The sequence below is a fragment of the Diadema antillarum genome, unplaced genomic scaffold (genome assembly GCF_040938485.1).
Source record: "Diadema antillarum isolate AM-2024a unplaced genomic scaffold, OU_Dant_1.0 seq00001753_RagTag, whole genome shotgun sequence".
In the NCBI taxonomy this organism is placed as follows: domain Eukaryota; kingdom Metazoa; phylum Echinodermata; class Echinoidea; order Diadematoida; family Diadematidae; genus Diadema; species Diadema antillarum.
This window is the reverse complement of record NW_027272435.1, coordinates 56,163-68,961: the sequence shown is the minus strand read 5'-3', so window position 1 is coordinate 68,961 and position 12,799 is coordinate 56,163. Positions and strand designations below refer to the sequence as shown.

General features: G+C 38.5%; 1 pseudogene; it reads left to right on the top strand.

The window, feature by feature from the left end:
• The window catches only part of LOC139712045 (uncharacterized), a 38,710-nt pseudogene extending 29,914 nt beyond the window's left edge, over nt 1–8,796 (top strand).
• Nucleotides 8,797–12,799: the final 4,003 nt, after the last annotated feature.

Below are 12,799 nucleotides of genomic sequence, written 5' to 3'. Positions count from 1 at the left end.
TAGACTGGATATACTGCAATGACTCGTGTTTTATTGTGCGATCAGAACCGTCTAGTTGCAGCTCTTCAGTCCTCGAGGTTAAAGAAGAGGGGGGGGGGGAGGGATAAATCAAACACATGGTTAAAGCAGGAAAGTAGGATCCATATCATCTATCCAGGTAACAAAATTATATCAGTCAGATGTGAATCTGATCAATTTATCTTCAAATATATAGAGGTAAAATTAATCGGTATCCACATAGCACAAAATGTAGGACAAACATCCAATATATACAAAACAGACATGGGTTCATGTTGATTTTGTACACCCATTGATATACCCTGGATGCAGGGAGAAACAGTGCGCCCTCCTGGACACAGTGAGATATTGTAGCTATACCTTCGTCTAATGTCAGTTATTGTCACGTGACCATTTCGACAACTGTTTCATTCATCGTGTCTTTTTGTTTTAATGTTCAATCACTTTGTATTTGTATATCTGGTTGTACAAAGAGAACCAAACAATTACAAAACATGATTAAGGCCTATGTCTAACATCAAAATCCCCTTTAACATTGGGCCAATTTGTACCCTAGGTCTCACGCAACGGAGAAATCAGCAAGGCCATGACCTTTGTCTTGCAAACATCGCAAATCAATTTATTTGTGGCTGCTAAGTTCTGCGAGGTCAGGGGGTTGGTGAATTGGAAAGCCAATGGGACTATAACATCAAGGACCCCATATCGCTCAGTGCCAATTTCAAACATCGCTGTATGTATAACACGAGAAGTATGTTTTCATGATCTGTTTCATGATATGTTTAGGCCTATGGATCACACTGTAACACTTTTTTTCTATTTATTCCTATTCCTCTTCCACCCTCAGGCTTGTCTATATCGCCCACCAGCTTTGCCTCATTCAGAGCATGATTGGAGACGGAAAGAAAATCAAGAGGTAGGACTTCTTCCGGTAAAAGTAGGGCACAGAACACGCCAGTGTCCGAAATCAAACTCTTGACAGTTTGTCAGTTTTTGCGATTACACAAGAATGGAAAGAAAATGACGAAAAAGGAGAAAATACCTTCAAGGATCTTAACACTGCTGAAGGCGAAAACAAAGTCCTCTACGTTCTCACAAAATATACAAGCACATACAGAGGTACTAACATAAATTTCAATATTTCTATACAATTTAATTGTTGCTGGGATATTTTATGCCACACATCAAGAGGTACAGAGTTACTTTTTTTCGCGTTAGCAGTTTTTTAGACGAACAAAGAAACTGCAAATTGCCACTACAGTACTTATGTCGGTAAGATCAGACAGAAAGAAAGGAAAAAAAGTCACCAAATCACTCGAAAAAAACAATGAAAGAAAGAAAGAAAGAAACAAACTTACCGTTTGATGTTATTGACTGTCATTACGCAATGTTTTCAAAGTTAGCGATTAAACAGCGTGAAATAAGTGTTCTTGAATTCCACTTTTACTTTCAGAGAGATCAGAGCCCATTCAGCTCCCACTAGTAGCTTTTGACAGAACTGTATAATTTCTCTGTGATTATCCCAACATCGAAATAGCTTCGCTCTTCAGTCTTACACGCCTTCGATGCGCTGCAAAATGGTGTCTCGTGAACTTTGACACTACGATTCGTTTAGTGATTTTCTATCTCTCTCCCTCTTTCTCTCTCTTCTCCTCCTTTAGATTGCACCTGATGTTCTCTCTGGGCTGTGTGACGGTAATCACATGCTACACGAGCACATTCTGAACTACACCAGAGACTTTCTTCGACACCCACATCCCGCCAAATGGGCTGCTTTGGATTTAAACGCAGGCCACAGGTATAGTAATGAAATTACTCGCCTTCTCTGCTTACCACATGTAGAGTTTCACATCCAACATTAGCTGCACCAGCAATTTGACTATATACAGACATAACAAACTTGCAAGATATAAAAGGAGCAAAATATCAATCATATCGCTTTGTTACTCACAATAGGTAAAGACTCATAATAGGCAAAGATATAACAGTAACGATAAGATGGACTGATACCATTTTTTCTTGTCGTTTGAAACTATTGCTATACTTCTGATATAATCATTATATAATAACTCCAGTGTGTGATGACCATTAGGTGTACGGCACACACATACCAAATGAAAACAAAACAAAACAACAAATTTCGGTTTCCACGAAATGATAAACGGCCAATTAAATTTTGTGTTAATTGCGATCTCTATTTCATGATTTGATCGTCCTGATTGTCACAGAAATTCCTTCCTCATTTGCATTGCTTACTTGCTTAATTCGAGTGGTGTTCTCGATCCACAATGGCACTCCAAGTTTGTCTGTCCAGCATTGATTGCGGTCTTTGTCTCGTTGGTGTCTAGACCAGTGTCTCTCTTCAGCACGTCAACAAAGTTGATCACTGGTCTGCCTGGTTTCCTGCTCCCATGCTTGGGCATCCAGTGTATCAGTTTGGAAACACACTCACTGCTCCTGAAGCAGTGGCCGGCAAAGCGAAGCCTCCTTATCTTAATCTTCTGGCTTATTTTAGGTAGATTCCTATACAGTTCTGTGTTGGTCATATTTTGCCTCCAGCTAACATTTTGAACGCATGCGTGTGTAACAGCCATCAAGTTCTTTAGCAATTTTTGGTGTGACCGTCCCGTGCCTCAGAGCCATACAGTAGTACTGTCTCCACTGCTGCTGCAAATAGTCGGAGCTTAAATTCTCTTGAGAGAGATGACTTCCAAAGCTTATTGAGTTTGTTACAGGCACACCATGCTGCCGCTTTCCTCTGCTTGACATCCCTAGCCGTACTTTCCATCCATTAGCCTAGATACTTGAAATCTTGTACCTGGTCTATATTAGCCCCATCCTTTGTGTGTAGCTTCACAACACCAGTCTGGTTGCTTGACATAAATTTTGTTTTCTTTGCGTTTATCTTTAAGCCAACCTTTGCCACTGATGTTTCAATTCTTTGCAAAAGTTCCTGTGCCTGGTGCATCTCTTCTGATAACAGGGCGATGTCATCTGCAAATTCGAGGTCTGTAACCACCTCTGGCCCGATTTTTCTGGATCTCCGCTTTATCAGATGAAATCCAAGTTCTTCCTCTTTTCCGTCAATTGCAGACCTTAGGGCATAGTCTAGTACGATAACAAACAGGTATGGTGCAAGAGTATTGCCCCTCTCTAATAATATTCAATTAACTTTATCTGAATGTATTGTATCAATAGATCAATAGACTGAAGTTGTGAGACACACATCGGAAAACTCTGACCTGTAGTGGTTCGCCCTTATTCATTCAACCCGGCAATTTGTGCAATACGACTAAGTGACTGAATCCAGTGAAATTCGATAATGAATGAATTGGTTTTGAGCTTTTATTTTATTTTCTTTTTTTGCAGGAAGGAAATGGAGTCTGTCAACCAGGTTGACAAGGAGCTGGCTGAGACTCTGAAAACTTTACTGCAAGAAGACGAGAATCTAGTAATAGTGAGTATAATCATATTGACACAAATCCTTTTTGACATGCGTTTTGCATATTACATTGACAGCAATGGTAGTGGCTATTTACATCATTGTTATGTCTTTCTATGTAGAGACGCATAAACAGTTTTTGTTGTGAAATTCTTCTGAAATGTTTACTAAAATACAAAGTGGCTCATCAGCTTTAATTCGACATCTTGCTTGCGTCACCATTGTCACGGATCACAGAGTTAGGGTCCTTTGAAGGCCAGGGTACAAAACGTACTTTTCCCAAGTTTTGGTTCGTAAAGTACGAAACCAACCTTTCTGTAAGTTTTTTGTCTCATCGTTTGTTTGTTTTTCACACCAAGTTTTAATGTAATGCTAGCTTCTTCTTTTTTAGGAACGCACTATATCTGTGTGTATGTGATGTTTGTGTGTAGGTTCATGTCTGAGTGTATCAACCGTATCCGTGGAGTCCACAATTTATCTTATACTTCATGTCAAATCCTCTAATGTCAACAGTTTATTCTAGGGGACCATGGTAAACCGTTCCACAAGGATCCTTCTAATCTTGGCAGCTACTATGAGACTCTCCTACCATTTCTTTCCGTCACCATGCCAACATGGATGCTGCAACAACGCCCAGACGTTTTCCGAAATTTAGCAAACAATCAAGACAAATACATGGTAAGATCACAGTGTGAACAGGCGCCAATTTCCGATACCTCAATGAGCTATTTAGGTTGTGAATTTTCTGTCATGGGTACGCGTATCTCTACATTCACTATTGTTGCTTAGTTGGGTTTATTACAGATTGTACTGAGAAAAAGAGGTTTGTAACATAAAGTTGTTGTGGTGAGAAGCTGAATTCACCACAAGTAATCAGGAAGTACATTTATGATGCTAATCTTTCGTTAGATTTAAGAAAGAAGAACTGTGGGTGGTTGAACGAAGTGATACAAGGAAGGAGATTAATTGATCAATACTATATACTGTAGTTCTGGTGACACTTGAAATAATTATCCTCGTTAGTGAAAGAAGTATGGTTAAAGGATCAAGTGTTGCCTTTATGATTGTTGCGGGTTGGATAACAATAGTGTGAATATTTGAATTAAATGAATTTAATGCTTCCTTACATGACTGTCATATCGAAAGATTTCTTCCAACTCATTGATTTAGTACTTGTCACTCATTTCCCTAAAGGTCCATGTTCAGATCATCAATAATATGTCTCAAAATTGGCGCAAGACATCCATCCGTAAAACTAGATATTGCTCTCTATGAGAAGAGTACATAACAATGCACATGAACAACAACAAAGGGGACAGTCTCCATTTTCGTTGCAATTCCTGGCTTGGACAGTTCTTGGCGATTGTCGGAGCAAGAAGAAGGTTAACTCATGCTTACAATTGATGAATTATGAATGAGAAAACACGTGCAATATTCTTGTTCAAAGTTTAAGCTAAAGTTCACCTGTTCTCAGGTTCATGCAGATCTCCATCTCAGCATTAAGTCTCTCATGCACTTTCCTTACATGGAAACTGTGGGCGGGGCGAGAGGAAAGAAAGCCGTGAATATATTCACAGAGGAGATACCACGGGAGAGGGGATGCGAGGATGCAGACATGCCAATGTGGAGCTGCGTATGTGGAGTTATGAAGGTTAGCTCAGTCATTTAAATGTTATTCTCTATAGTGAGAAGGGAAAACAGAAAGTTGCAGAATTGTTTTGAATTTCGCATGTATTCACAACAGAACGCAGTGACATGAATTGTAACCACGTATATAGATTAAATGCAGGGATTATGTCATGACTTTATAAGTTCCCCATTGACCCATACTTTAACCTGTAGAAATGGTATACATGTATTTCTTCGGCTGTCAGCAATAATACTCCAAAATCTATGAACGGATGTGCTAAAATATTAAGGATAGGTCCTTTGTGGTTAAAGAAATGAAAGATTACTGTTAACTTGGTGGTGATGATCATGATCATGATCCGGATTCAGGTTTGTTTGTTTGTTTGTTTTTGTTTTTGTAAAGCATGCACAGTGTTATGACCCTGGACTTGGCAGACGTTTGATTGCTCCTAGGCTTTGACAAGAAGTCAGCAAGAATTAAAGAGCCACACCCTTCAAAGAAAATCTCTGTTGCGTTGCAATAACGTAACAATATGGACACAATTGCTAATTACCGACCAAAAAAGCATGATGGTTGAATATGATTTCGTGCCGAAACCAATCACCTCAGCTACTACGCAGCTGCGGTTAAATCCAGTGATGTTATCGTTGGTGAAGACAGATTGCATAACGTTATGTTTTCATTTGTTGATCAAAGTTGTCCTGTTCGCCTGATGAAAAAAAAAAATGTGTTGAATAAAGTCGACCGCAACATTATTGGCGCTTCGAGCACTACGAGAACCTCGTATTTTAGCCAGCCATAGCCAAAACAGAACAAAACCAGAAAAAGAAATAATATAACGCACGGCATTTAGCATCACTGACATCAGTATGGTTCCGTCAGTATGGGCCCCGCTCTTGAGATACCTTGAAGGTAGTCATGTATGTTTATCGCATATCACACAGTAAATTTCAAAAGAGATAGACCACTAAGACGGTGTAACAGGCTGAAAACGAATTTGTTTTCTTGGCTCTATATGAGATAGGCTTTATATCCATGCCGGAAGATTGGCACATTCAGGTTATTACGTTTACTTACATAGGATTACCAGAGGTTACCCTATGTTGTAGTTGTTGGAATAACTCGAACTTGTCGGTGAAATATTAAATCGAAAGGAAAGGAAAACGCTGTGGTTGTTTGTGAACCGCCTCACTATATTGTGTTGCCTCATTTTCACACGATATTAGCCTAGTGGTGGATTATATTGGCCTATTATTCTTGAGTAGACTTCTTGGATGGTAAACTATACGTTTGTTCCCTGAAGGCACTTGCTAAGTGTTTTCCATTGGCTTCTGTGCATGGGGGTTTCATTTCATTTCCCACAGGGAATACGTAAAAGCACTGTGTCCTTGATGGTTTTGAGAACAATAAGTACGTTAAATGACGTATGAAATCAGGCAACCATTACCTCGCGGAAAAGAAAAGTTTGTCTCAAAAGTGATTATTTTGACTACACTCCGGTTGCAATTCAGCTATTTTAGGATGGCTATCATTGTCCACTACGATATTCAATGAACTGACCTTCTGATGGTGCATGTCCTCTTTGCTGAGATTTCCACAGATCTGCTACATTTCTTTCAACGCTTGTATACTTTAAAATGTTCGTTCAAAACTTGCAGCCCATATCCTTCTGAACGAACTTATACTATTTTATACGTATAGTAGCTGATATCTATTTTTTATATTATGCTTTGCGTCTTATTGGTCAAACGCACTATAATTATAAACACGCACGGAAAGGAGATCCGCTCTCTCCTCTTCTAGTCAAAATGATCTACGCCAAAAATGTTCCAATCTTTAGTTGTTTCGTGTTTATCTTTATGTTTCAAAGAAATTGAGGAAAGAAGAATGGACTAAACGACACGTCGAAATGGCGCGGGCGGGAATTTCACATATAAATGCAAAGCACAGCAAGGTAAGTTTTAAATATACTCAATTTTGCATGCATCAGAGAAGAAAAAGAATAAAAAGGATGGATTGTATGGTTATAGAATGTATGTATAGCGCACGTGCATATCAAAGGGATCACACAGTTTTGGTTGAGACCTAATTTCAGATTTCTAACATTTTTTGGTGAGATAATGAGAAACCTCTTATGAAATATGAAAGAGCATGTAATTCTATGAGGAATGCAACGTTTATTTGATGAAAATTGGTTTTGAAATGGCTGAGATATCAAAAAAGAGCGATTCTTATAAAGTGTGGGACCCACACTTTATTACGATCGCTTTGTTTTACTTTGTTTTTGGATGTTTCAGTCATTCCAAACCCGATTTTCATCAAATAAACTTTGAATTCCTCTTAAAATGGTATGCTCTGTACTACATCATAAGTGTTTTCTTGGTATCTCGCAAAAAGTTCAAAGCCCAATTCTCATCTCTACCAATACTGTACTATCCCTATTGTCATACTGTGTACTTTATCACAATGCTTGTACATGCTAGAACTGACCAGCACAATTTTTATTATTGCTTATAGAGACATACATTTTCATACCCAGATTTAAACAACGATGTAAAGCACGCTTGACTGAACAGTCCTCTCACCGTTTTTTTTAATTATTTCATTATCATCATTAATTTCCCATTTCCATGTCTGTCAGGAGAAACTAGAGCTTAAATCGAAGACGCCTTTCCGACCGAGCTCGTGCATCGATCTCAGTTTCAAGCGCCTCTTGCACGTGTTCGTCAACGAAAATGAGAACAAGCCACAGAACTCGACATCGAGGTGGATGTACCACATGACATTCCAGACAGTCGAGAAAGATACCATTTGGGACTTGGTAATTGACGACAATCTGGACATCAAACAGGTTTGTTCCTTTCGAACTGTGTGTTACTTTCGGCTAGAAGGCATGCATCAAAATGCATACGCTCACACAAAACGTTAATTTGATTTCTTCTATTGACAAAGATAAGACTCATCTGTATTCATATAAGATTTCCTGTTGTGCACTCTGGAAATCTCTTGTCTCATTACTTTATGCAATATTTTTACATGGTTAAATGTAGTCAAATGGTGAAAATATTTGAAAGACCGTTAACTATTTTTGACCAAGTCTTCATTAGGAAGCACGATGAGATTTGAAAGACAAAAATACACTTTCTCTGGCAAAGGATGAATCGAAAGGTACTTAAAAATTGCGACTGACAAAGATTTCGAAGAAATGGTCAAAACTGCCCTGAAAAAAAGTCTACAACTACGTCGTGTCCGCAGGAGCCCTTCCTTTATGTATCTTAGCAATTAATTTCCAGCTGAACCGAGAACAATTGCTACTACGGAAGGAAACGTCATGACTTGCTGAAGGCAAGTTTACTATTGGAAATAAACGTGAGGTGTACATGCACATGAAATAGATACACTGTACTACAGCTAGTACACTACGAGAGTTTTCCTTAGAAAAAAGGGCGGGAATTCATGTGATATTTGCAAGGCACAGGATTACGAAAATGATTTGTGCAAGTATAAAACGCGACATACCGCTCTGAGAAAGTTAACATTTCATATTTTCATTTGTTGGTATTACCGTTACATGATATCCATCTTTGTTTTTCATTCCGTTTCTCCCTCACAGGTGAAACAAGTCAGTATGTACCAAATGTTTGACGCTTGTCGGGACAAACGAGTTCCTTTGCCGTTCTGCGTCTGTGACGTCACCAAGCGTGCCTAATTAATTAGCAGAATATGAAAATAAACCGAATTGCTACACGAACATGATCATCGTAGAGAAGTCTGAGAGATATTCTATCAAGGAGAAAAACGGCTTGAGGAAGATTAATATCTATCTACATGCATATGGAGGAGAATCGCCAAGAGATGTTTCAAGAACATCGAAATAAAGGGTGTCTTCGGGACGATCATGTTGCTACAAGCCATAAGCCTGACGGCTAGTCTATCTTTGAGGGTTATGTGTCTTTAACCAGGAGTGTTGACAATCTCACATTCTATTTTCTCCATACATGTATATGCAAACGACGTGGATTGGGAAATACTTGATAGTTTCCTCGTGTCTTTGCGTGTGTGTGTGTGTGTGTGTGTGTGTGTGTGTGAGTGTGTGTGTGTGTGTGTGAGTGTGGAAGTGTAAGCAGTAGTTAGCATCAAGCAATTGCAGCATGTGACAATTAATGCTGAATGTAGACTCAGTATTGTTGATTAAAGTTCGCATATTGTTCATCATGATGACAAGTTAGAACGGTGCTTTGATCTCTGAAAAATCAGTTGTTTTGAAGGCAGGGGCGGATCCAGGAAATCCATAAAGGGCAGGCGCGTTAACAAAATTAAATGGGGGCGCACCCCCCCCCCGTTTCTTTTTATTTCTTTTGTTTTAACAAAAAAATAAAGAGGGGGCGCGTGCCCGGTGGGCCTAATCTGGATCCGCCACTGGAAGGCGTAATACTGTGTATGAAATAGTTTGCCTAAACTCAACAGGCTCAAGAGCCTTTTTATGTACCTACGTCAATTGTGTCCGTACGATATACAATAGAATTACGATACGAAGGGCCAGCTGTGGATATATGTACTTGAAACAATGTCATGTTCTTGTTTAAAAGAAAAAAAAGGCTTACACGATGACAATTATCTACTTATTGTACTGTATTTACTTTATTGATGTGCAAAACGCTTTTTTTTTCTTTTTTTGGTCCATAGTTCACAGTACATTGTATTTTGATATGATCCGCTAAAGAGATCAATATGAGACCCACAACACCAATCGTGGTACAAATCCAGCGGCGGATCCAGGAATTCCGTAAAGAGGGGGCGCGTTTACAAAATCAAAGGGGGGGGGGGGCGCACGCACCCCTCCCCCATTTTTTCTTTTTATTTCTTTTGTTTCAACAAAAAATAAGGGGGGGGGGGCATGCGCCGGTTGCGGTCCTCCCTGGATCCGCCCCTGCAAATCGTAGAATATTACTATAGCTACGTTTTGGTGAATGCAAGGACAATGACAATGAATCTGAATACACTGTATTTGATATCAATGCACGTGTATGTGTATGGGAAGTTCCCACCATGAAATGCAAAAAAAGTTTTCTTCTACAGTGTACTAGTATTTAGTTTTCTCATCAAAGTCAACATTTGTCCATGACGATTGAGTCATGACCATCTCTCATAAAAAGTAACAAGCCTCTGGCCGTGTCCATGAATGTGCAATGTAATGTATGACTAAAGAATAAGAAATACAAATGTATGACAATGCCATCTTTTTGACAAATAAACTTGTATTATGAAAAAGTGAATGTTTATGGAGTGATGAATGCATGCCGCCCGGGTCAAAATGTTAATGTGTCCGCTGCGCACACTACATCCAATACACTTGCTATCACTACATGTATTCCAACATGCACTCTATCTGCAAAGATGTGATAAATGAGATGTCACTATTGCTACATGGAGAGAAAAAGGACATGACAGTGTATCCATACACCGACGGTCACCTCGCGAGACATAATTCTTGTTTTTCATCACACCCAGTCACATGTACCAAAAATCATTTGAGAAAAAGCCAAAGTGAGCCAAAGTGGGCTCCCTGTCAATTTGAAAGTTGATTTTCCAGTGCATATTGTTGTGGTATAAAAACCAAACATAGGAACGGTTTGAGCTAGAATTTGATAGGTAGATGTATAACTACGGCTGATGACTAGTACGTTGAGAATTATTTTGCATTTACATTGCATAATTTCCTGAGCCATGAGCAGACAAATTGTAAATATTGAAAAAACTTTAACTGAGCCCTTTTAACTCCAAAAGAGAAATATGTGTTGCATTGCATGTTATTCTAATTTGCCATATGATACAAGAACACATTCAATGTAGGCCCATACAATCATCAAAGGAGAAATCATCAAAGCCGAGTATACCCTGCAACTAAATAACTGACAAAATGGCTGTAACCGGTTTATACACGGAATGTTTATTTTAAAAAACCAAAACAAAAAAGAAGAAGATTGCTCTCACACATAATAGTATTACTTTCACACCTACATCTGCGTCCATAACATGTCAACTAAACGATATCCAGATCAGTGTTCAGCAGGAATGAATATTACACAGTACACTAACTGCAAGGTGAGAAGACCCTGACTCCATGCATTGATAATGCATTTGAAAGTGTAGAGGGCATACAAATAAGATTTGTTGAAATGTTGTGAAATTGGACAATTTGTTCAACAGATATAAATTTTGCAAGTTTTTGTGACTGCCATCACTATAACAATGCATGAAGTCACAATAGGACAATATATAGGAACTACATGTATAAAAAGACTTCCACAAAAGTTCGTTTCTATCAAAAGTGTACATTCCTTCCTTTTGCTAGTGATATGTGTTATTTAAAGGGCAAATTCGTTTCCCTTGAATTCTGAAAGATGTGAGTGAAGTGTTCGTACATTAAGCTAGAAAAATGAAAACACACTGTGTATTTTGAATTCTATTCCCAATCGATCAATATTGTTTACAATAATAGTAGTTCCCATACAAACACGTGGAATGATCAAAGATAATTGGCAGCCAAACTGCAGCCATGGAAAATGAAATCATCAATTAATTGCTGTTTCATGGCGCTTTCACATAAATCAAAGTACTGATTTTGTAGTATGGAATATCAAAGACGGTATGATGCTAGGTTTGGAATGTTATTAAGGGCAAATCAGGGCCTAGGGGCCTATCATAATATTTCAGAACAAACAGTATAAAGTGCAATTGTGCTATGATGAACATGGCTATATTCCGGTTACAACAAAGTAAAAATTCAGGCCCTAACATTATCTGCTCTATATTTTTGTAATTGTTTATTTGTTCGGCTATAATGAAATTTCAATACAAACAAAAAAAAAAACTGCTGGGCCCAAGGACTTTGCTATAATGGAAATCGACTGTTCTGTTAATTGCAGACATTTCCTCCACAGATCCACACATTGCGAGCACTGTTTCCTTCACTATCAATTGCATTAAAATCACCATGACTGCCTCTTTAATACGCAAAGAAACAAACACATCCCAAACACCCCCCCCCCCAAAAAAAAAGGCTGCATGAAGTCCATGAAAAGAAAACCTCTAATTCAGAAGTAAAGCAACAGCTAGCTTCATATCAACATAAAAATGAAGATTTAATTTGTCCATGTCACGCTTATGCCCAGGATATCAATCTCAAAGCAGAGTTTTCAGTTTTCGAGAATTCAATTTGAACCTGCAATTGAAAATAATCTTTATTGGCAAAAATAAAACAACAACCGAACTAATAGTTTACTCGGATCCCTATGCTTCTGGTGTGGTCAATATTAGGGGCATAAATCCACTGAATTAAAAAAAAAAAACAACAACAACAATGTATTACAATACAATGATGAGATGCGGGTGGGACAAGTGAACAGACGAACAGACAAATATGCCAAATACATAATGCTTCCAGAACCCTTTGGGTTGGGGCACAACCGAGGATCATATTTCAGTGAAACATTGGTATAAAGAGGTTGGATTTATTGGAAAACCCTCTTCAGTTAGGACTCAATATCTTTCTCTGTTTTGTACCTGATATAGTGAGACACCTAATATACAGTACCAGTACAAAGTAATAGTTATGGTTTTTAGGTCCACATTCAAAGGAGGTTCCGCCCTATTACCTTCTCCAACTGATTAATATTTGTATGGTTACTTCAGTCAGACAACATTCTGTA